At 39.7% G+C, this 24,888-nt stretch overlaps 1 pseudogene; it reads left to right on the top strand.

Annotated features, from left to right (window-relative positions):
• Positions 1 to 22,669, top strand: part of LOC131063065 (putative ABC1 protein At2g40090) — an 86,115-nt pseudogene extending 63,446 nt beyond the window's left edge.
• The last annotated feature ends 2,219 nt before the right edge of the window (positions 22,670 to 24,888 follow it).

The following is a 24,888-nucleotide window of genomic DNA, read 5'->3' as shown; positions in this document are numbered from 1 at the left end:
GTGCCCTCTCTCTCATCGCCTAGTGGAGGAGGAGAAGCCTAATGTCTGGGATCCTGGCGCGGTGCCTGAGCTCCCTCCGATCATGCCATATACTGCGAATAGGGTTGCACCTGTTGTGCAACAAGAACTGCGACACTATATGCCACCATATAATATGTCACCCTACTGCTCTAGAGAAAGACCTCCTATCATAGAGACTCTATCTCTACTCTTGACTCTGCTCTCAATGCTGTGATCTGGCGATCACACTCGGCCCTCACCTCGGCCAGCTGTCGGTCTCACTCCGCCAGCTAAGTCTACGCCACTGTCAACTATAACTGTAGCTCTACAAGACATGCCCTCATCGACCATCCAGTATCTATCCCCTACTCTCTTGTAGGCCCCCCATCTCCACCCCCATCTCCACCTCCACCACCACCTCCACTCTACTCCTCTCTCCACTATCATACCTGTCTAGGAGCTAATCGCTCCTCCTCAATCGGGCCCAATCTAACTCCAACTTGCCCAAGGGATCCACCCTCACCCCTCTATTGTGCACCCTCAGCTAGTACCCTGCTACTGCTAGCACCTAGATCACCACTACCTCATCGCGGAGCCTCAACTCTCTATGCCTGACCCTACCTCTGGCCCTGTCCTTGTGCTGGTGCAGGGGCATCCTCCTCAACATCCTCAATATGCGGAGCCTACTCACCTGGATCTATAAAATGTGGGAACAGATGCTGCTGAAAATAATCTCTATACTGGGGCAATATCCCCGCATCTACTACATCATCTAGGTAATCCCATCTTAGGTGGTGTAACCCTGTCAACTCCTGCATCACCAACGCATATGATAACCACAAAGATCATCCCTATCTCTCCTCATTTGCATATCGAGCATATGTTGTATACTCCTACAAGATCCCCTAAGGCCAGCCGTACTACCTCATCACTCGTGAAATGACGAATCGCTCCACAACAGTCTGTGATCTCCTGATCAGTGGGCATGTCAAAAAAAGGTCCCTACAAACCCTCCACTAGTCATCCCACAACTCCAATCCTTTGTATGGTCTCCATACGATGACTATCAGGTCATCAAGCTGCCATCTCCAGAAGTCCGTCTTGCCTAGATGGGGCTGTGTGATATATCTGGCATACCTATAAATGATTAGTTGCCCAAGCTCTCTGCTGTCATCTACTACTGGCCGACAAACAGGAAGGTGCTCCCAAGGCCACACCTACAAAATGTATACACCCATAGCCATGCTCTACCCATCTTTGTAAACGATCTCATGCATCTCCCAATACATGTGGGCCAATAAACAAGAACCCCATCCAAGTCTTTGAGGGGTCTCTATCAACCTCTCTAGCATCCGGCCCCATCCGCTCTGGAAACCTTGCTGCCCTTTGTCCGACATCAAAAAGCAACCGATGAACCTTGCTAGAACACATGCTAGGGGATACTCCTCACTGTACCTGCTCATCAATATGTCCCAACTCATGGAATGAGTCAAAATGTCTGGATCCCTGAATATGTTCCTAAGTGCTTGTAATATCAGTAATAACACGGTATCATAATCCACCTTATCCCTAGTAAAAGGGATACAAAGAATCCTGTACACATCCTCGGGAGTGATAGTCAACTCCCCAACTAGCAAATGAAATGTATTATGCTCCGAATGAAACCAGTCTACTAATCTTGTGAGCATCCCGTGATTCACACAGATATCAGGTAATCGCAATAAATGAGTCAAGCCACATAAATCAACATGAGCCTGCTCAACCTCAGATAAATGACAAACTAATACCATCATTGGAGGATAAACACATCTAAACAACACAGGAGGTAATCGAAACTACAAAAAAAAAAAAACGAACAACGAGCATCAGAAAACATTCCAAATGAGCCTACAAGAGAAGTTAAACATCATGCAAATCCAAATAAGTCAAATGCAAAACCAAAATTTCATGTTTACCCTTTAAAAAATGATCACTGCCTTTCAAACGATAAAACACAGTTAAAGTAGCATCTCGTATGAGTCAGGAATGGTTCTCGTACGAGAAAACAACCTCAAATGACAATTTAATAGATTTCGCATGACAAAATGGTCTTCTAACCAACCTGTCGTACGACACAAGGGTGGGTTGCATACGACAATTCTAATGGCTTCACATGACAAAAGACTTTTTACCAGTTTCTCATATGAGACAGGATTCTGTCTTGCATGATAAAACATGATGCCCGACCCCAAACATGCGAAAAACGTGAAAAATGAACACAAAATTTCAAAATTGAAAACATAAATAGGCTTAAGATTGATCACTTACTGTTGGCTCGTAGTTTCGTGGTCGATTGTGATGTCTCTAGCATTCAATTTGATGCTAACGAGTAGGGACCACCATTTTCTTCGTAGAAGACTTTTTTGAATTTTCAAACTTGAAGGGTTAAAATGATTTGAAAATGACACTTTTGTCCCATATATAGCCTAAAACCTAATTTTTCAACTTGCTCTAATGGTCATGAAAATTGTACACTTAGCTAATTTGCTTGTTCTGATTCCATTTTCGGGATTGAAATCGAAATTCAAGATCATTTTGCTAGCCAATTTCACAATTTTGACCACTTAGTGCTTTTTTCATCAAATGCTCATTCTTTCTTCAAATTGCGCTCAAATTTCAATGCTGAATCTTAATTCAATTTCATTCTACACATCAATATTATAATAAACTCTACGCTCAATTTCTCATCAATCATCGCCGAAATCTTGAAAAATTCCTCAGAATCAATTTGTGCTCAAATAACTTATTTTTGCCACAGAATTGCCTATGACTTCACATCTCACAAGTCTTGAAATTTTTTCAAATCTTCATCAAAAGTCGGGCAAAATCTTTTCAATTAAAGAAAATCAATCCTTATTTCTAAGGGGCATCTCAGCTTCATCACTTCACATCAAGTTGAGATCTTTCGATCATCTGAATCAAATCAATTGCTAGGGGCATATTAGTTTCATCGCTTCAAATCAAGCTAATATCTCTCTTTCATCTGAATTAATCTTTTAATGTTAATCAGTTTCATCACTTCAAATCAAGTTGATTATTCATTTAAACTCAATCAAAAGTTTCAAGAGTATCTTTGATCACACTAAATCTAAGCAGGTGTTCAGTATTTGTTTCTTGATCAAGCTGAACAGTTCATTCTTCACTCATCGTGTCTTGATCAATCAAGTTCAAGATCGATTTTATCATCACTGACTGTATCTAAGTTCAATCAAGTTCTAGATCAGTAAGATCCACTTCTTGATCAATCAAGTTCAAGTTCGGTATCTTTATTTTCTATCGTTCCTCAGTTCAATCAAGTTTGGGATCTGTATCGCTTTAATTAGATTTCATTCAGCTTTGATCAAGCTAAACACCTTGCTTTTCATCTAGTTCGTGATCAATCAAGTTCAGAATTGGCATCTCCTAGACATCACATATTCTTTGAACCAACGCACTGCTCACACATTAATTCAAAGAGGAGCAAATGTAATACCCTAAAAATGGTCATCTAAACCATGGGCCCCTAATCTCAACAACATCACCAAGGTCCTAACCAAAGGCAATTAAATCAATCTTGAGTACATTATTAATTCTTTAATCATCAAATATCACATGGGAAATCAACTACTCAATATTAATTAAATATTTATTTAATTAATCAAATCATTTCCAATAATATCATTTTGATCAATTATCCCATTTTAATTTATTAAATATCCTTGCATATTTAATTAATTAATTAATTTGCCATTCAATCATGCAAAAAGCATTAATTTATTACAAAAGATGAATTAATTTATTACAAAGAGTTGAATTGAAAATAAAACAAAAAGAATTGAATTGAGAGAGAAATCAAACTTGAGATATTATTTCTTTTTTTAAATTTAGAACTTGAAATCAGAAAAGCAATTTAATTGAATTATTGAATTATTCTCTAAAATTTGAACTCAAAGCTTTTAAGAAAAAGAAGTTCAGTTGCATTGAAAAGACCTTTTTCTTGAATAAATTACAGAATTATCTATTTTTATTAGATATGCATGGAATTAATTTATTATTATTTTCCAATGCAACTTGGACTTCTAATTTGAATGCATTTCAATTAAACTATAATTGGAATCTATCTCAAGGTTAACTGAACATCATTTCTCAATTATTTCAATTAATCCAAAATTAAGCTTTTTCATCATCTCTCTTGTGATTCTCTATAAGTCAGTCTTCAGCTCTCATTCCAATATACCCCTGAGATTTTTGAGAACATGCTTGGAGATTATTATCATGCTAATTTCGCTCTGGAGTCATTGAAGATTATTGTGCTTTTTAGATTGTTTGCATCCATTTTACATCCATTATTGCTTGCATCCATTGTTTCTTGAATTGATTATTGCTTTAATTATTCATCCATCTTGCATCCATATAGCTTAATATAATATAGATTAAATCTTTTATCTTGGTGTAGTCTAGTCACTGGCATTGCTTATAAAAATCTGAGAGCAATCTTATAATCGCATCTTTTAGAAGGCAATTGGTCACTTTGTTATGGTTTATTACTTATTGATTATTGATTACTAACCATGCATATAATGACTAATTGAAGTGTTGTGCTTATAGCTACAGGTTCACTTTTCTACATACACAAGATGTTGTACATACTACTATCTATTTGATAAATAGAGGACCTTCAACCCCTTTGGATGGTGGTATTCCAGAGGAGGCATGGTCTGGTAAAAAGGTAAATTATTCTTTTTTGAAAACTTTTGGTTGTGAAGCTTTTGTCCATGTTGATAAAGATAAGAGAACCAAGATTGATGCTAAATCTCATAAATGTACCTTCATTGGATATGGGATAGATGAATATGGCTATCGATTATGGGATTTTGAAAATAAGAAAATAATTAGAAGTAGAGATGTTATATTCAATGAGAAGGTTATGTATAAAGGACAGATGCAGGAAAAGAAGCATGAACAGGACAAACAAGAATATGTGGTGTTGGATGAGATTCCTGAAAATGAAATGCCATAGGTACTTGATGCTTAACAACAATAGATTATCCCACAAACTCATGCAAGTGTTAGATGTTCTACAAGGTCAAGTAGACCCCCTGAAAGATTTTCTCCTTCTTTGTATTCTATTTTATTAACTGATTCTGGTGAACCAGAAGAATATGAAGAATCAATGTAGGTGGATGGCAAACAATAGTGGGAGCTAGGCATGAAAGAGGAGATGGACTCCTTGATGAAAAATAAGACTTGGGACTTAGTCCCTTTACCTGCAGAAAAAAGAGCCTTGCCTAATAAATGGGTTTATCGACTGAAGGAGGAGGAAGGAGGTCCAAAAAGATATAAGGCCAGACTTGTGGTAAAAGGTTTTGCACAGAAAAAGGGTATAGATTATGATGAAATATTTTCTCCAGTTGTAAAAATGACTTCAATTAGAACTGTACTTAGTCTTGTGGCTATAGATGATTTACATCTTGAACAATTAGATGTCAAAACAACTTTTCTCCATGTAGATTTGGAGGAAGAAATTTACATGTTGCAACCATAGGGATATGAGGTCAAAGGTAAGGAGAACTTGGTGTGCATGTTGAAGAAAAGTTTGTATGGCCTAAAGCAAGCACCCTGACAATGGTATTTAAAATTTGATAGTTTCATGGTTGAACATGGTTATCATAGATGTCATTATGATCATTGTGTATATTTTAAGAGATTGGATAATGGTAGTTATATTATCCTATTGCTTTATGTTGATGACATGCTTGTTGCTGGGTCTAACGTGCAACACATAAATGATCTTAAACAAAAATTAGCCAGGTCATTTTCTATGAAGGATTTGGGTGCAGCTAAGCAAATTCTAGGTATGAGGATTACACAAGATAGGAAAAATAGAACCTTGAATTTGTCCCAAAGCAAGTATATAAAGAAGGTGTTGAAAAGATTTAACATGCAGGATGCAAAAGCAGTTAGTACACCTTTGGCTAGTCATTTCAAATTGACTAAGGAGATGTGCCCAAAGGCACAAGAAGAGGTAAAGAAAATGTCTAACATCCCATATTCATCAGTTGTTGGTAGTATGATGTATGCAATTGTTTGCACAAGGCCAAATATTGCACATGCAGTGGGAGTTGTGAGCAGGTTTATGAGTAATCTGGGTATGGAACATTGGAATGTTGTGAAATGGATTCTTCAGTATTTGAAAGGAACTACTACGAAGGCATTATGTTTCAAAGGATCTAATGCTGCTCTGAGTGGATTTGTTGACTCTGATCTGGCAGGTGATATTGATTCACGAAGGAGTACTACAGGGTATGTTTTTACTATAGGGGGAACTACAGTCAGTTGGATTTCTAGGCTACAAAAGGTTGTTGCACTTTCAACCACTGAAGCTGAGTATGTTGTTGCTACAAAAGCCAACAAGGAGATGATTTAGTTACAATATTTTCAAGAGGAATTGGGTCAGACACATGAGAATCACCCATTGTATAGTGATAGCCAGAGTACCATTCATCTTGAGAAGAACTCTGCTTTTCATTCAAGGACAAAGCACATTTAGCTCAGGTACCACTTCATCCGAACTATTTTAGAGGAGGGTCAGTTACGGCTTGAGAAGATTCACACAAGTGACAATCCTATCGATATGTTCACGAAGGCAGTTCCACAAAAGAAGATGATTTCTTCATCAATTTCTATTGGTCCTCTTGATTGATAATTGTGGAATTTATACCAGTCGAGTCCCAGTGTTTTATTCAGTAGATGTTGCAAGTACAGTGGTGTCATCTAGTATTAGTCTCCAAGTGGGAGATTGTTTGGTGTGGAGTCTGATTAGTCTTCAAGTGGGAGATTGTTGATATGTGGTGACTGATTAGCAAAGTACTGTACACTCAGCACGTATTCTCGTTGGGGTCCGAGGCCGGGTCGGGTCCCAGGAAAGTGGGCAAAGCCCACTGTAGGGGTCAGGAAGCGGCAGCCCCTGAGAAATTTTTTTTTGCCATTTTTTGTTGATGAAAACCGACATTGTAATAAAACCCTAAAAAGGCCTGTTGGGACTCATTAAATTTGAGTCAAGTTTAGAGGCCCATTTCAAAATTTTGCTCTGCATTTCCAAATGAGTCAGTTTGAATGGCCTAGTTAGAGAGAGGGCAAAATAGAGACAGTTGATTTTCAAAGGGTAAGGCTCAGGAATTGTGTCCTATACCTTTCATTTGGCCTATGCAGTGATGTGCAACTTTCAAAATTCAGTTTGGATCATTTTATGAGGTACCCATTTCGAGCAGTGAGCTGAAAGTGCATTTTAGGCACAAATGCATATTTTATTGAGTGGCCTACTTTGAGTGCTTACATCTTTCGTCCTATTGATTTTCATGAATAATTTCAAAATATATTCAATTATATGCATGAACATGTGCCTCCGTGCAAATTTTCAAGTCTTAATGAATCCATTTGCTCAGTTTTTGAAGATCAATCCATTTGTAGTTTTTATGGTTTGACTAGTCCTTGTTTTAGCTACTAGTTGGAGCCCTGTTTTGCATAAGTGTAAAAGTTGCCTCAGTAAGTGTCATGCCAAAACATTTGTTTCAGTTAATTATGGGTATAAATGACAAGCAATGTTTCAAGTTTCAAACCTCTGCCAATCCGTTTGATCGGTTTTCAAAAGGGTTTATTGAGCCATCTATTTCAGGGATCCGTACTTTCATTGTCGTATCAGTTAAAGTTGCTATTTTCATGAGCACGCCATTTGCACCCAATCAGACTTTTGGTCGAACTGACAATTCAAAGATTTAAAATATACTTTAAGGTACCTGTGTTTCAATTTTGAGGGTCTACGGAGGTCGTTTGGTATTTTTGAGAAAGGCATCATGTGTTGCCAGAACATTGACTTCGTCAGGTCTGCAGTGTCGACAAAGCCAGTTGGGCATTTTCAAAAATTAATATCTCTTCACTCAGGACTCATCTTGAAAAAAAGGTTGGTATAGTTCATGCTTGTATATCAGAGTACACGCCTGTCAAATGGCAAGGTCCAGAAAGGTGTTTTGACAGGTTTGAAAATTATGTCTTCGCGATTAAATGCGAAAATGTGGCGTAAGTGCCTGAAAGTTGTAAAACTCAGTTTGATGATCCGAAAATGATGTCAATCAATTCCAGAGGTATGTTTAAGGTTCTTGAAGCATTTCTAAGGTCATTTGAATGAAAAAAAAATAATTTTTAGTCGGACCCACTTTGGGGCCCAACCTGGCTCATGCTCGCGGATTGATTTTATTGGCGACTTTGTTTAATAAAAGATTTTCAGAATATTTAAATGCAGATTTTGATTATGAGACATGTTATAAGAGTGATGATGATAAAATTCATCTCCCATGCAGTCACAATAAAGAGGCACATTTACTAAACCAAATTGCAAATTGGCAGTTAACAAAAGAGACCGCGGATACTCCCAGGCAAGTATGTGACAGAGTAAAGATATTATTGGGCACTGTTGCAGCAATATGATAATAAATGGAGTATTGAAAGGAGAAAAGGAAGTGTTGAGAGAATAAAAGAAAAACATAAAGTTCACCTAAGGTGTGCAAATCGATTTCAGGAGCTTTGTTTCCAAAATGGAGGAATCTATATCAAGCTTGGTCAACATATTAGACAGTTGGAAGACTTGATTCCTCAGGAGTATGTAGAAGTGATGAGGACTTCAATGTTGAAAAAGTGTCCCCCATCTTCATATTCACAAGTCTGTGATGTGTTCACAAAAGTACTTGGAAAGCTTCCCCATGAAGTGTTTTTTGGAGTTCAATCCCATCCCATTGGCAACTGCTTTGCTTGCTCAAGTACATGCTACTCGCACCTTTGATGGCAAGATAGTTGCTGTCAAGTTTCAGCCCACACATTTGACCAACACAACAGCTATTGATAGTGCAACTGTGGAGCTGGTTACCAATGTTTTGCACTGGTTTGTTTCTTGCATTTGGTTATAGGTGGTTGATTGATGAAGTACGTGAGAGTCTTCCAAAGGAGCTTGATTTCATATATGAGGCAAAGAATAGTGAACAATGTTTTTATAATTTCAAAAGATTATCTCCCCATCTTTCCTCGTATATTTATATTCCCAATGTAAATTGGAACTTGAGTACATCAAGATTACTGACGATGGAGTTTATGGAAGGAGTGGGAGTCAATGGTGTGGATGTCATCAAGGTGCTTGGGATTCAGCCAAGTGATGTTGCAAAAATTATAAGCCAGACGTTTGCAGAGATGATTTTCAAGCATGGATTTGTACATTGTGACCCACATGCAGCAAACATGATGGTTTGGGTTGCCCCTTCTAGTAAAATTGGTTTACTAGGTAAAAGAAAGCCACAATTGATATTGGCTGACCATGGCCTATATAGGGTGTTTGATCTCTCAATGCAAGAGAACTATGCTAAAATTTGGAAGGCCCTTGTGTTTGCAGATGTCAATGGGATAAAGTACCATAGTGTGTGTGTGGTGAAAAAAAGCGAGACTAGGTCAACATACCCTAATCCTACTCTTTGACACACATTACGGAATACGAAAGAGCCTAGAGATATCGCACAATTGGCTACTTCTTTTGGTGAAAGAGAGAGCCACGGTATATCTATTAGGATTCCTATTCCCTTGTTGAAATTGTAAGATCAAGTAATGCAAGTTCAAACCCTAATCTCAAAATGCAAGTATGAACTAATAACAAGATTGCAGAATTGAGATTAAACAATGAACAGCTGTAAGTACAAGGATGAAATAAGAATGCAGATATGTACCCGTAGTCAAAATCGGACTGAAAATGTTCGAGACGGGGGCGCGGGCGCCACTGTCCTAAAAACTGCACCGGAAACCACTGTTCTGCACCCTGAAACACTGTCTAGAAACTGTCTGCAAACTCTCTGTCCGGAGGACCAGGGTGCCCAGCGCCTCTGTCCCAGGGACCAGGGTGCCCAGCACCCCTGTCCTGGCAGGACCAGGGCGCCCAGCGCCCCTGTCCCGGTCTCCTGCTCTGCAATTTCACACAGAGTGTTGTCCCAACTTTCTCTCTCCGGATCTGTATCTTGCGGCGTCGTCCGAATCCCGAAACCTGCAATAATATCTGAAAAGGGGCAGGGGCGGCTATATAGGGTTTTGCCTTAGTCAAACACCCGCTTCGGTGATTTCCACCTCCATGAATAGCCAAGTTGTTTTGTAAAATATGTTGTGTGTGCAGACCTAGTGTGTGTGCAAGGTCAAAAAATGCAAGAAAGCAAACTAAAGCAACCTAGAAAGTAAACCCTAATTGCTTGCAAATGATAATGTAAATGCTCTAAATCAAGATGCAATGTGATTTAAAGCATGAATAAATGATGTATCAAAGCTTATGCAAAGACATGAAAACAATACAAAATCATACCCAACCCTCAAGGGAGGAGTACAAGCCAATCTTCAGTCGGTAATCTCCTATTGTTCTTCAATGTCTTCCAAGCCCTAAGAGGATGAATGAATTTGATAGATGCTTGATAGAAAGATGTTGTAAGATGTTGAAGTCCTCAAAGATCTGCTCTTTCGCTGCATATGAAGTTCCTGAAAACAAAAATCCAATCCCTTCAAATGAGGAAAGAGAGCCTTTTATGTATGAAACCCTAGATCGTAAATTCGTATTTTGGCCGACCTAGAGATTGAATATCCTGCCAATTTCTTGGGGTTAAGCTTTATTTCATGATTGGATCACGCCCCTAAAATTTCGGGAAAAATGTCCGGGACCATGTGCACCGGGCGCCACGGTCCCGACAACTTTTCACCAAATTTTCAGGGCCGTCGGATATGATGATTTTAGAGAGAATCCCGAAGTTATAGGTGATTTCGAGATGTTTTGACCCCAAAACCAAGCCCCCAAATTCGGAATAGGACTTAATTAGGGTTTTTCATTAAGTGATGCATTGAAGGAATAAAATGCGAAGGGCGTGCTTTAGTGAAAGGGCCCAACTTTGTGATGTAAAGAATGATGAAATGGAACCTTAGACCTAATTAATTTGATTAATTAAGTGCTTAAGGAGAAATGCAATGCAGAATGCAAAATGCACTAAGACGGGTGCTAAACTAGGTGTGAAATTGTACCACCCTAGCGAGTGCGTACAATTTACGATCCTACATTTAGCCCCCACTTTAGCGGTCATATGAGTACTACGTGCATATGCAAGCTAAAGTACAGAAAAGTAAACATCATTTGAAAAAAGGATATATCCATAAGTTGTCGGACGAAGCCCCCAGCGGTATCTGCAGTACACAGTTAGGAACCGCACCCTACAAAACAAATGTTAGATCACAAAATCACCTAATGCTTACTAGGGAAAGTGATGAAATCTGTGAGTAGCTGTATGCCCCCCCCTGTTTCGACTTGCTTATTTAGGGAGGTGAAACAGGGTAGCATATTTACTTGTGACAAATTGTGTAAGAGAGTGTTGATGAGGGGTGTTCGCGAAATAGGCTTCATCAGAGCACTTTTTTGGAACATCCCGGGAGTAAGAGAAGGAAAATACGATTCCAACGCAACGAATGGCTCGAAAATCGCATCTCCCAAACTCAAGTTATGATACAATGAATGACAGAGGAAAAATTAGGGTTTCACAAAGTAAGAATAAACGAACAAGAGTATATACTTCGAAAGTGACACTTGTATTCGTCACTTTGTCGATTTTAGGATACTATTCAGTGTAGCAGAGCCCACCTAGCCATCATCATGCCTTCACGACGACTGGAGCGTCCTACGAGGATTGAGAGCCTGCGCCAGGCCGTGATCGATGACGAGCCACTGGACGAGGTGAGTTGACTGAACGTTTGACTTTTGATTTTTCGCATGTTTGACTTTTTCGTGATCGTATGCGGGCCTCGAAGGCTGACTGGGGCCCACCCAGGGCACCATGGTCCCTGAGGGGCACCCTGGTCCCCCCAGGGCACCATGGTCCCTGATAGGGGCGCCATGGTCCCCTCAGGGCGCCATGGTCCCTGACAGGGCGCCATGGTCCCCAATCAGGGCCTGGCGAGAGGTTCGGGGCTTGCATACGATGTGCGACAGTTTGCATTTGCGATTTTGATGATCGAGTACTAATTATCGTCATGTTTTCGTGTTGCAGGGTCTCCCGTACATGAGAGAGAACACAGCGGGACATATTCTTTGCACTTTGCGAGATCAGATTCCGCGGCTGACTCAGTTAGAGAGAGACACTCTATCTATTGTAGGATTGTGGTACATGATTCTGATGTCGGCCATTCGCTTTCATCCTGCGATGCTGATGGCCTTGATGGAGCGATGGGATCCTGACACATGCACCTTTCACCTTCTAGTAGGAGAGCTGACGATCACACTCGAGGATGTGTACCGTATAATTCATCTTCCTATCAGAGGAGCGACAGTTACATACGCGACCGATCGGTCAGCGGAGTATCATCAAAGAGAGCAGGTGTATTGCATAGGGAGAGCCATGCCGAGCAAGACGAGAGGTCGCATCATGGTCAGCTGGCTCTTACATCCTACAGGGGAGGTACCACTTCTGAGACACCTTATGATAGCTATCATAGCACTAGTTGTCTGCCCTAATGGGCGAGGGACACACATGCATGGGGGCCTCACATGGTGTATCAGAGCGATGGAGAGACACAGGAGAGTGTATGCATGGGGTCGGAGTATGCTTGCACATCTCTATCATGACCTTGAGGAGTATATATTCGGATAGGGTTGCAGTTTGATGACATGCACACTTCTACAGGTGTGGATTTTAGAGCATTTCACATGCACCAGGCCCGTCGGCTTTCCACTGAGTACAGCGAGTGGGCGACCTAGGGTGTTCGCTTATCCACTTACCAGAGAGTGGAGATTTGGCGATTTGTTGTATTGGAGAGTGATTGTTGATAGACTGACATCCGAGGTGATAGTGTGGAGACCTCACCTACTGATGCACAGATGGGATGGTATGGAGAGACAGTTAGCATGTCTACAGAGGAACCACCTACTGCGAGGACGATATGCACACATCATAGTCCCTTTCTACTTTGACCAAGTACGGAGGCAGTTCGGACTAGAGTAGTGTGTTCCAGCTGATGTACCCATCTATACTCGACACTCACGGGTCCTTCCTAGACCTGGAGCAGTAGCGAGACCGATGGTAGATGATATTGAGATGACAGACTTAGAGGGATCTGATCAGGATGTAGTCACCGACTATTCTGCAAAGCCTGGAGCACAGCGTAGATATGTTTCATGGTTCATGAGATCATATCCAGGTCCTATCTTTCCACCAGATCATCCGACAAGCTATCCAGGCCCATGGAGACATGGAGACCGAGACGAGGATGAGGGATCCAGGTCAGAGGAGCCAGAGGAGGGAGAGGGTCATGAGGAGGCGGGAGATCCTGATCCACCTACAGGCGATCAGCCCAGTGACGGGGAGGAGGAGGATGAGGATGCAGATAGAGAGGAGGACGAGGAGGATGCAGGTGATGATGGGGATGAGGACGAGGATGATGATGATGAGGAGGACGACAAGGAGGAGGATCGAGATGATGAGGAGGAGTCAGATGCAGCTCCCCACCATTCAGGAGATGATACCATAGCTCTGGATCCACCTCTTATTCCCCAACAGGGGGAACAGGAGGTGATACGGAGACCTATCACTAGTACCATCTAGCCTACACCCATCGTGGATAGAGTGTATGAGCGAGGGGAGTCTAGCGGTTCTCAGTCGCAGATACTACCATATCATGATCCCTACTGGTGCGAGGGAGATCCAGGTATAGTAGGTTTATATTGATTGATTAATGTTTTGATGACATAGAATGGTACTAACAAAAATCTGTTCTACTGCCACAGCTAATGTGCAGGAATGGCGTTCCTTGATTCAGCAGGCAATGACAGACATTTCCATGATAGCACAGATCCCCAGTTCCTCACAGATTGCCTATAGGCCTCAGGGGAATGCGGGTCGACATGGGGATTTGTTTTTCCCATTCTGAGTACAGGTAGATATATGGAGGGAGAGAGAGAGAGTCCTATCAGAGGACCTTCAGCAGGCGCAGCAGAGAGAGAGAGCCCTATCAGAGGACCTTCAGAAGGTGCGGTAGAGAGAGAGAGTCCTATCAGAGGACCTCCAGTAGGCGCGGCAAGATCTAGCAGCGGCTCAGACCGAGGCTACCACCTATCGCGCGATCCTTATGGACAGGGATCGTAGGAGTTCCTCTCAGAGTCACTCACGATCTGTATCACGCTACACACCCATGGGTCCACCTTCACGGCCAGATCAGGAGGGAGCGTCCAGTCGACACTCTCCAGCCACTAGCCCTAGGGATAGGAGATGATTTTATGATGTAAAAGAGAGGTCACATTTTGGATGTACAGTGACCTAGATTTGTATACAATCCACACATATATATGTATATATACATGCTTCTCTTTTGTCTCAAATGTGTTATCTTTAATGCTTAAAACAATGTATATTTTGTTTTGATTAAATCTAATACATTTGGTAAATGTACATGTATGTTCAGAATTTAATTTCCATGTGATTGACTTCTCAATGCTCCATGATTAAATTGATACATGTGTGACTTAATTAAAATGTTTAATCAAGTACTACATTGATGATAAGGAAGAAATATGCATTAAGCCTAAGAATCATATAACTAATGTGATTTAATTATGAATTTAAACACAACATGATACGATTCTGCTTAATACATAAAGACATTGTATAATATGCTAGCATAATGAGAAATGTAAACCTTTTACAATTTACATTAATGAATTCAAGACAAACTATAAAGTAAGGAGACACGCTTGTCAGGAACGAAGCAATATAGATTAAACAACATAACATTTAATTCTATTTTGCTTTAATTAAGAGATACTAACATATTATCCAATGTTGAAGAATTGAAAAAGAAGATAGATGAAGAATGAAGAATTAAGCATAATATCTATGCAAGTGCATAGCATTTATAGGTTCTTTAAGAGGTGTACCATCTACATCCGCTATTTTGTAAGCACCTGATCCATAATCCTCAATAACGATGTATGGTCCAAGCCAATTAGGACTGAATTTTCCCTTTTCTACAGGCAAGGCATTCACATTGCGCTGATTCTCATAAAGGACTAAGTCACCTACTGAGAAGGAACGTTGAATAACCTTGTCATTATAGCTTCGTTGTAGAATTTTTTGATACGCTTGAATATGCTCAAGAGCGTTTATGCGTTGTTCATCAAGCATCTCAAGCTGTTGAAGTTGTTGTTCCCTATAAGAGTCATCATCTACTATACCTTTGAGAGAAACCCTAAGTGATGGAATCTCTAATTCTAAGGGCATAATAGCATCAGCACCATAAACAAGATTATAAGGAGTAGTTCCCGTAGCAATTCGTACACTCGTTCGGTAGGCCCAAAGAGCATAGATCAGCTGGTTACTCCAATCCTTACCATGCTTATTCACGGTTTTACGAAGAATTTGTTCAATTATCTTATTGGATGATTCGGCTTGGCCATTTGATTGAGGATAATATGGTGTAGAAAATCGATGTTTGATATGATACTTCTCGAGGAATTTCTTCACATCCTTGTTTTTAAACGATGTCCCATTATCTGAGATAATAGTGGAAGGTATCCCAAATCGAGAAATCATGTTTTCTAGAAGAAATTGACAAATCACTTCAGCAGTAGTAGAGCGAAGAGAAATAGCTTCTACCCACTTCGTAAATTAATCTGTTGCAGTTATAATGAAGGTGTGTCCTTGAGATGAAGGAGGAGAAATTTTTCCAATAAGATCCAAACCCCATGCGGAGAAAGGCCAAGAAGCTACTTGAGAACGAAGTTCTTGGGCCGGAGCATGAATCAGATTATTGTGTTGTTGACATTGATGACATTTTTTAACAAATGAAAAGGAATCCTTCTGCATAGTTTGCCAATAGTATCCCATACGAAGCAACCTATGAACCAGGGATTTGCCCTCAAAATGCCCCCCACAGGCACCTGAATGTGCTTCTTCAAGAGCAACGGGGATTTCTGACTTGTTAAGACAACGAAGGAGAAGACCATCATAACCCCTTTGATAAAGGACATTAGAAAGGATGATATATCTAGCAGACAGCTTGCGGATTCTAGCCCTAGTGTTCCTATTAGCGGAATCAGGAAAGGTACCATCGGTCAAATATCTTATGATATGCGAGAACCATTCATTTGAGTCTACAAAGTCACAACATGTTATCAAGCTAGAATCATCTTCAATAGCCAGAGAAATAAGATTGTGAATAACGAAATTAAGATCGACCATAGGGTCTTCTAAAGATACTAGAGAAGCCACACATGCCATTGCATCCGCATGCCGATTATCTTTTCGAGGAATGGGATCCATGGTATAAGAATCAAAATTTTGTAATAAAGAGATAGCAAGATCTTTATATTGTGATAATTTGTCTTGTTTTGCTTGATATATTCCTGTTACTTGTCTTATAATCAAATGCGAATCTCCATAGATATGTATGTGTTTTATATTCAGAGCTAAGGCTGCTTTTATTCCTTCTATAAGAGCCTCATACTCAGCAATGTTATTGGTACACAGGAAATTTAGACGATATGATAAAGGAATGGACTTCTTTGTAGGCGAAATCAGAACAACACCTGCCCCCGATCCCGTACGACACTTAGAGCCATCAAAGTATAACTCCCAAGTTTCATCTTTCTCTATAGAAAGAGTGAAGTCATCAGGAAAGGACTCAGGGTTAGGGAAGGAGAAAGGCGAAGGGGCCTCAACCAAGTGATCGGTCAACGCTTGTCCTTTAATTGCTCTTTGTGAAACAAATTTAAGGTCAAATTCAGTTAACATCATAACCCACTTAGCTAGACGTCTTGATAAATCAGTTTTAGAGAAAAGATGCTTCAAAGGATCAAACTTAACCATGACGTGGACTTCTAAATTTAAAAGATAATGTCTCAATTTCTGATTCGCAAACACCACGGCCAAGCATTGTCTTTCTATCGCAGAATATCGGGTCTCATAATCGAGTAAGGTACGACTTATGTAATAAACCGGACATTCCTTACCATCTTTATCATGTTGTGCTAAGAATGCTGCGAGAACATGAGAAGAAGCAGCTGTATACAAAAGAAAGGGTTTAGAAGGTTCGGCCGGTTGAAGAATAGAAGGACTAGCCAAATACACTTTTAAATCTTCAAATGCTTGCTGACAAACCTCATTCTATTGAAAAGTGATATCCTTTTTAAGAAGTTGAGTAAAAGGAAAGGTACGATCCGCAAGTTGAGACACAAACCTACGAATAGCTTGAATCTTTCCTTGTAAGCTTTTAAGTTGAGACACATTTCGAGGAGGTGGCATGTTAACAATAGCATCTATTTTCTTAGTATCCACCTCAATCCCACGATGCGAAACTATGAACCCTAATAGTTTTCCACTATCCACACCAAAAACACATTTTCGGGGATTCAAGTGCATGTGATATTTACGAATTCTTTCAAAGATTTGATGAAGGACATTAACATGATCCATGTGAAGAAAGGATTTGGCCAAAATATCATCAACATAATCCTCTAAAATCTTATGCATATAATCATGAAAGATAAGGGTCATCGCTCGTTGATAAGTTGCACCGGCATTTTTAAGTCCAAAAGGCATCATTATCCAACAAAACGTACCCCAAGGAGTAGTGAAAGCAGTTTTGAATTGATCTTGAGGGTTTATGAAAATTTGATTGTAGCCTGAAAAACCATCCATGAAGGATAGCAAGGCATGTCCTGCCGTAGAGTCAACTATCATGTCAATGTTTGGAAGGGGGAAATCGTCTTTTAAAGAAGCCTTATTCAGATCCTGAAAGTTGGTACACATCCTTATTTTGTTATCTGGTTTAGCCACAACGACAATATTTGAAATCCATGGGGAATAGTCAATAGGGCGGATAAATCCAGCCTCCAATAGTTTTTCAATCTCAGCTTTAACAAGCAGAGCCACCTTAGGATTCATTTTTTGAATCTTTTGTTTCACGGGCTTAGCGTCAGGAACTAAGACAATATTATGAGTAACGATCTTAGGATCTATACCAGGCGTGTCAGAATATGCCCAAGCAAAGATCTCAGGGAATTCATGCAATAGTTCTTCATATTGTTTCTGTTCCTCTTCATCCAAACATTTCCCAATTTTAATAACTTTCTCTTTGTTGCAAGGATCCATCTTAACATCAATGGTGTCACTTATGAGAAGATTACTTTGTTGAGGAGTATCCTTTTGTTGAGGAGTATCCTTTAACTGAGGGAATTCTTTCACAATCTTATCATTATCAATCTCTTTTCTAGAATAGGCTTCGGTGTTCAAACAATAAGGGAGTCCCCTATTGTGATGATAATGAGGAAGAGTGTCATAAGCTCCCAAGAACTCAGCTAAAGCATCATCGGTAGGGAAGATATCCAAAGCACAGGCACATGAAGGATCCCCATCAATATACTCAGGATGTTGTATTGATAAAGATGTAGAGATAGTATTAACACTAATGCATGGGCTTTTAGAAGCTTTAGTACGTCTACAGGGATTAAAGCCAAGTCCAAAGGCATAATTGTGAAAATTAGTCTCTAGAGGAACTCTTATCCCTTGTTCATGAGCACCACAACCTTTTCCATGATACCCATGCTTAGCAAAAATGCGAAAACCATGACCATAACGATCAGCCATTTCAGGAAGAGAAGGTGGTTTTTCATAAGACAAAGAACCAAACTCTTCATAATTATAGATGTAAGGAGAAGCAGTTTGAGAAGCAGCGACAAAATTATTACTCATAGATTTAGGTAAGGTTGATTGATTTTTAGTTTCTTCTTTCTTTTCAACTTTATGATTTTCAGCTTCTTCCTTCTTTTCAATTTTAATTTCTCTAGAAGGAACCTTATATTCACCCACAAAGGTAGGGTTAAAATCAAGAGATCCCCAATCATCTTCTGCGAGGACCTTCTCAGGATCAAAATCCTTTTTATGTGTATTTTCAAGTCGAGAAGGATCTTCTTCAGGAGTTCCAGGCTCATCCAAAGGATTTTGATCATCAGAGAGCGAAGACTCAGCGATAGGTTTCTTGTTTAAAGAGTCATTACTAGATGAGGATGGCTTAGAAGACTCTCCCTTGGAATTAGATGTTTGTAGACAAGCTTGAAAATTAGTATCACCCATCAAAGTGTATGTCTTATTGTTATAAATGAATTTAACTTGTCTATGCAACGTAGAGGGGACAGCTTGCATGCTGTGAATCCAAGGCCTCCCTAATAACAAGTTATATGTTAAATTTCCCGGCATAACATGGATAGGAGTAGGCAAAGTAACAGGTCCCACTATGAGAGGTAAGGTGATGATACCTAATGAAGTCTTAGCCACATTGTCAAAGCCACGAATGGGACGAGAGTCAGGCTCCATAAGAGACGTATCCACATTCATCTTATGCAATAGATTAATGCTACACACATTGAGGCCAGAGCCATTATCTACTAGTGTTCGTCTTATAGCCGTGTCTTTCATGACAACCACAATCATCAAGGGATCATATTGTTGTTGAATTTCACTAGTAGGCAACTCATCTTGAGAAAACACAATTTGAGCTTTAGGATTCATCACAGAGTTAACAAAAGATGCTATATTACTAGATGTGTTCGGTGGAGGAACATTCAAATCTTTCAAGGCATCTTGTAACATTCCATGATAGGCAGAAGAAGTTTGAATCAAATCCCATATGGATATCTTAGCAGGGGTAGCTTTAAGTTGTTCTATGAGATCATATTCCTTACCCATAACTTGCGAAATACGGGGAGCTTGAGGAAGAATTGGTTGAGGATTAGGAAGGGAAATTGGAATAACAGGAGGAGGATTAGGTTGCCTATTATTTCTAGTATGATAAGTATGGGCAACCTCATGATAACTCTCTCTAGTTATTTGTTTAGCATAATTGTAAGGACTTATAGGTTTTCTCCCTTGTACAGTGATGATTGGTTTATTCGGGGTACGAAAGGAATCATGATCATACCTCCCTTGGACAGTAAGGAGGGGTGATTTAGGAATTTGAAAGGTAGGAGAAGGATAAGCACCTTGGACTTCAAAGAGAGGCTTATTATGTTCATTCAAATTTATCATGTTAACCAATTTAGAGGTCTTGTTTTTGTTTATAGGTTTCGACAAAGCCACAAAGTCATCAAGAGCATCATCCAACAAAGCATGATCATATCGGTTAAAAGGTTTGTTTTTTGATTCAAAAGGAGACATCTCCTCATATAGGGGATTATTGAAAACAACCATGTTACTAGATTCAGGGGAAGAGTTGATAGGAATGTATCCTTGAGAGGAATCATTCGACTTATCTTTCTCACCACACCTAAATGGCATAGTAACAAGGTTTATGAGTTTTTGGTAAAATGAAGGTTTAGCATCCTTAGGGTTTAAAAACTCATCTAAAGCTTCATCTAATTCATCTTGGCTATACTCATAATAATCATCAAAAGCATGAACATTTTGTAAATAAAAATCTGACATTTTGAAAAGATTGCATAAAATTTAAACACCCAATGCAAAGAAACACACTCTTTTTTTTTTTTTTTTCTTTTTCTCTTTTAATAAAAATGAAATGAAAACACACTAAATCTAGATCTAGATCTAACAAATGTAACGCAAGAGGAAGCAATGATGGATTCACGTCGGGTTCACCAAAATGTGTGGTGAAAAAAAGTGAGACTAGGTCAACATACCCTAATCCTACTCTTTGACACACATTACGGAATACGAAAGAGCCTAGAGATATCGCACAATTGGCTACTTCTTTTGGTGAAAGAGAGAGCCACGGGATATCTATTAGGATTCCTATTCCCTTGTTGAAATTGTAAGATCAAGTAATGCAAGTTCAAACCCTAATCTCAAAATGCAAGTATGAACTAATAACAAGATTGCAGAATTGAGATTAAACAATGAACAGCTGTAAGTACAAGGATGAAATAAGAATGCAGATATGTACCCGGAGTCAAAATCAGACTGAAAATGTTCAGGACGGGGGTGCCGGCGCCACTGTCCTGAAAACTACACCGGAAACCACTGTTCTACACCCTAAAACACTGTCTGGAAACTGTCTGCAAACTGTCTGTCCGGAGGACCAAGGCGCCCAGCGCCTCTGTCCCAGGGACCAGGGCGCCCAGCGCCCCTATCCCGGTCTCCTGCTCTGCAATTTCACACAGAGTGCTGTCCCAACTTTCTCTCTCCAGATCTGTATCTTGCGGCGTCGTCCGAATCCCGAAACCTGCAATAATATCTAAAAAGGGGGAGGGGCGGCTATATAGGGTTTTGCCTTAGTCAAACCCCCACTTCGGTGATTTCCACCTCCACGAATAGCCAAGTTGTTTTGTAAAATATGTTGTGTGTGCAGACCTAGTGTGTGTGCAAGGTCAAAAAATGCAAGAAAGCAAACTAGAGCAACCTAGAAAGTAAACCCTAATTGCTTGCAAATGATAATGTAAATGCTCTAAATCAAGATGAAATGTGATTTAAAGCATGAATAAATGATGTATCAAAGCTTATGCAAAGACATGAAAACAATACAAAATCATAGCCAACCCTCAAGGGAGGAGTACAAGGCAATCTTCAGTCGGTAATCTCCTATTGTTCTTCAATGTCTTCCAAGCCCTAAGAGGATGAATGAATTTGATAGATGCTTGATAGAAAGATGTTGTAAGATGTTGAAGTCCTCAAAGATCTACTCTTTTGCTGCATATGAAGTTCCTGAAAACAAAAATCCGATCCCTTCAAATAAGGAAAGAGAGCCTTTTATGTATGAAACCCTAGATCGTAAATTCGTATTTTGGCTGACCTAGAGATTGAATATCCCGCCAATTTCTTGGGGTTAAGCTTTATTTCATGATTGGATCGCGCCCCTAAAATTTCAGGAAAAATGTCCGGGACCATGTGCACCGGGCGCCACGGTCCTGGCAACTTTTCACCAAATTTTCAGGGCCATCGGATATGATGATTTTAGAGAGAATCCCGAAGTTACAGGTGATTTCGAGATGTTTTGACCCTGAAACCAAGCCCCTAAATTCGGAATAGGACTTAATTAGGGTTTTTGATTAAGTGATGCATTGAAGGAATAAAATGCGAAGGGCGTGCTTTAGTGAAAGGGCCCAACTTTGTGATGTAAAGAATGATGAAATGGAACCTTAGACCTAATTAATTTGATTAATTAAGTGCTTAAGGAGAAATGCAATGCAGAATGCAAAATGCACTAAGGCGGGTGCTAAACTAGGTGTGAAATTGTACTACCCTAGCGAGTGCATACAATTTACGACGCTACAGTGTGAAATTAGGTGCTGGAGAGGATCTCTATGTTCTTTTTGCTAGCATACTTACAATGAGGCCATGGAACAAGGTGGATGATCCAGCAATAGACCATTTACATTTGAATGGGACAAGTGAGGATTGGTCAAAACTTTAGATGTATGCATCACAATATTTTCCTTTTGAAGAGGCTTCCACGTGTGATTCTTTTCCTTTTGAAGACAAATGACTGCTTACGTATTGTAGATCATACCTTGGGTGCATCTGTGAACACATATACCATCATTGGAAGGGTGTCATCAACACCAAGTGCAAAGATGGGAGCCTTGCGTGGAAAATGAAGTTTGCAAATGAGGGTTTTCAGAACTTAAGCGAATAAACATTGGCACCTTTAAAAGCCTTCAAAATGCATTTCCAGGCTCAAACGCATTATGCCACATTGGCTGGGCGATGCACTTTTTTGGTATTTATAAGTAAGGCTTCACACATTCATAGTGTGAAAACCTCAAAGGATTTTGACAGATGGTACTGATGGGCACCCAAGGCGGACCCCTCACATGTGGGTGCGCTTCCAAGGTGACTGAGGAGGCCAACAAATGGTGACAAATGGACCCCACATAGGCATATATCCCAAAGCAGGCAAATTTTGCATACAAAGGGCAGATTAACCAGTGAGTAGGTTCCTAGTAGATCAACGGTCGGCATGATTTCGCAAGCCGAAGATGCACACCAGTCACCCTCTACGAAGTGGCGAAAAGCTCAAGCCGAAAATGAAGTGAAAATGAAGTGTTAAAGACCCTGCAAGTTCAGCAAGATCGACGGCTCGCATGACTTCATCACCCAAAGATGCAAGATTGTTAGCCTCTATCAAATGGTGAAAGATAGGTGGTGGATCTAGGTGGAAAGACAATTCAAGGGTCCTGCTGACATGGCGATGATGTGGTGCATGAGCAAGTAGTCCAGTGGCAGTGATGAGGCAGACAAGTGGTGAAGGATGAGGTGTCATCCTAGGTGGTTCCCAAATTGGAGGTTGCCATGTGGCAGGGCGTCAGGCCAAAAAATGGATTGAAAAATCAAAATTAAATATATAGTTTCAACTATATAAGAAATTCAAAATATTTAAATGAGAGAGGCATATTCAGAATTAATTCGCCCAGAGGCTTATTTTTGGCCAAAATACCAAGTATCATATATCACTAGAAAGCTCTTGGGATAAGGAATCCAATTAGGTAGTTATTTTTAACAAATTCTGGATATTTTGGGAGCAGTTTCCATGGGAAAGATGAAGGAAGTGAAATTTAGTTGGAAAGAGAGACACTTGGCAAATTTTGATGAAACCTAATCTTTTTCCCTCTCCTTCTTATTCTCATTTTCTTCTCATTGTAAGGGTTCCAGAATTTTGGAGGAAGTACTCCAGATTTCATGGCTTCCAATTCTGAGTTTTCTTCAAGATTGTGTAGGGCAGTGCTTCTCTTTCAATAATAGAGTATCATCTTGTTGTAAATGCTTTTGTTGCAGGTCATGTATGTGTAAGGCATATACACAATTTATTGGATTGTCTCTAAGCATTCTCTATTTTCAATAAATCCAGTCTTCAAGGGAGTTTGGGTTTGTCCTCTCAAAGTGGGAGTGTAAGGGTTGTTTTCAAGTACTCTTCTAGGAAGAGTTTAAATTCTATGAGCAACCATTTTGGATTTCAAGATGATGTTTGGATATGTATAATCCTCTGTCTAAGTTTAGAATGTATTAATGTTAGGCATTAATACAGGGATATCTTTCTTAATGAATTGGATTTACAATAAAAAATTTAATTTTTCAGTTTGATGTACGACTCTATTGCCCTTGGATAAGGCACTGCTCTTACAGATTTTGGGGTTTTCTCAGGGATTTAAAATAAAAAATTAGAATATCTACCTTTAATTTTATGTTTGTAATGTTAAGTTTGTTCCATCCATCTCATGATTCAAATAATGTTGAGTTGCAAGTGTGGATCTAGCCCATCTGCAGTAACCTCCTAGTTTTTTAACCTTTTGAGATCCATATGCTTTTGTTGATGCAGTCTTGTGTGTAATGGTTCTGATTAAATGCATCATAGGTACACCCACCTAGGTTTTGTAGAGCCTGAAGAGTAGAAGGATTTAGGTCCTTGTTATGTTGTCCAAGCCTTGAGGTTATTTCATTGATTGAGATTGGCTTTCTTATAGATTTATTTGTAGGTGATCTTGGGTTAACCAGATTTGGTGACCAACAAGGCCGACTTTGTTTGTTGCCCCTAAAATGCATGTCATAAGTGGTTGGGATGCTTAAAGCATTGCAAGGTTGATGTACTATTTTTTCTGGATAATAAGAAAGATTGGACGACTGTGTATGGTGGACGTAACCCATTTTGGGTGAACCACGTTAAATCTCTATGTTATCCATGTTTTGTTTTATTCCTTTATCATTTATATTTAAATCTGCATATTATCCATGTTAGTTCATATTTGCTTTGGACCTGCTTGAAACCCTAACAAGATGGCCCACTTTGTACCTTGCAAGTCTACTCATGATGCATGTAATA

Source organism: Cryptomeria japonica, chromosome 11 (assembly GCF_030272615.1).
Source record: "Cryptomeria japonica chromosome 11, Sugi_1.0, whole genome shotgun sequence".
Taxonomy (NCBI): domain Eukaryota; kingdom Viridiplantae; phylum Streptophyta; class Pinopsida; order Cupressales; family Cupressaceae; genus Cryptomeria; species Cryptomeria japonica.
The sequence above is the reverse complement of the archived record's forward strand: the minus strand, read 5'-3'. Positions and strand labels throughout refer to the sequence as shown.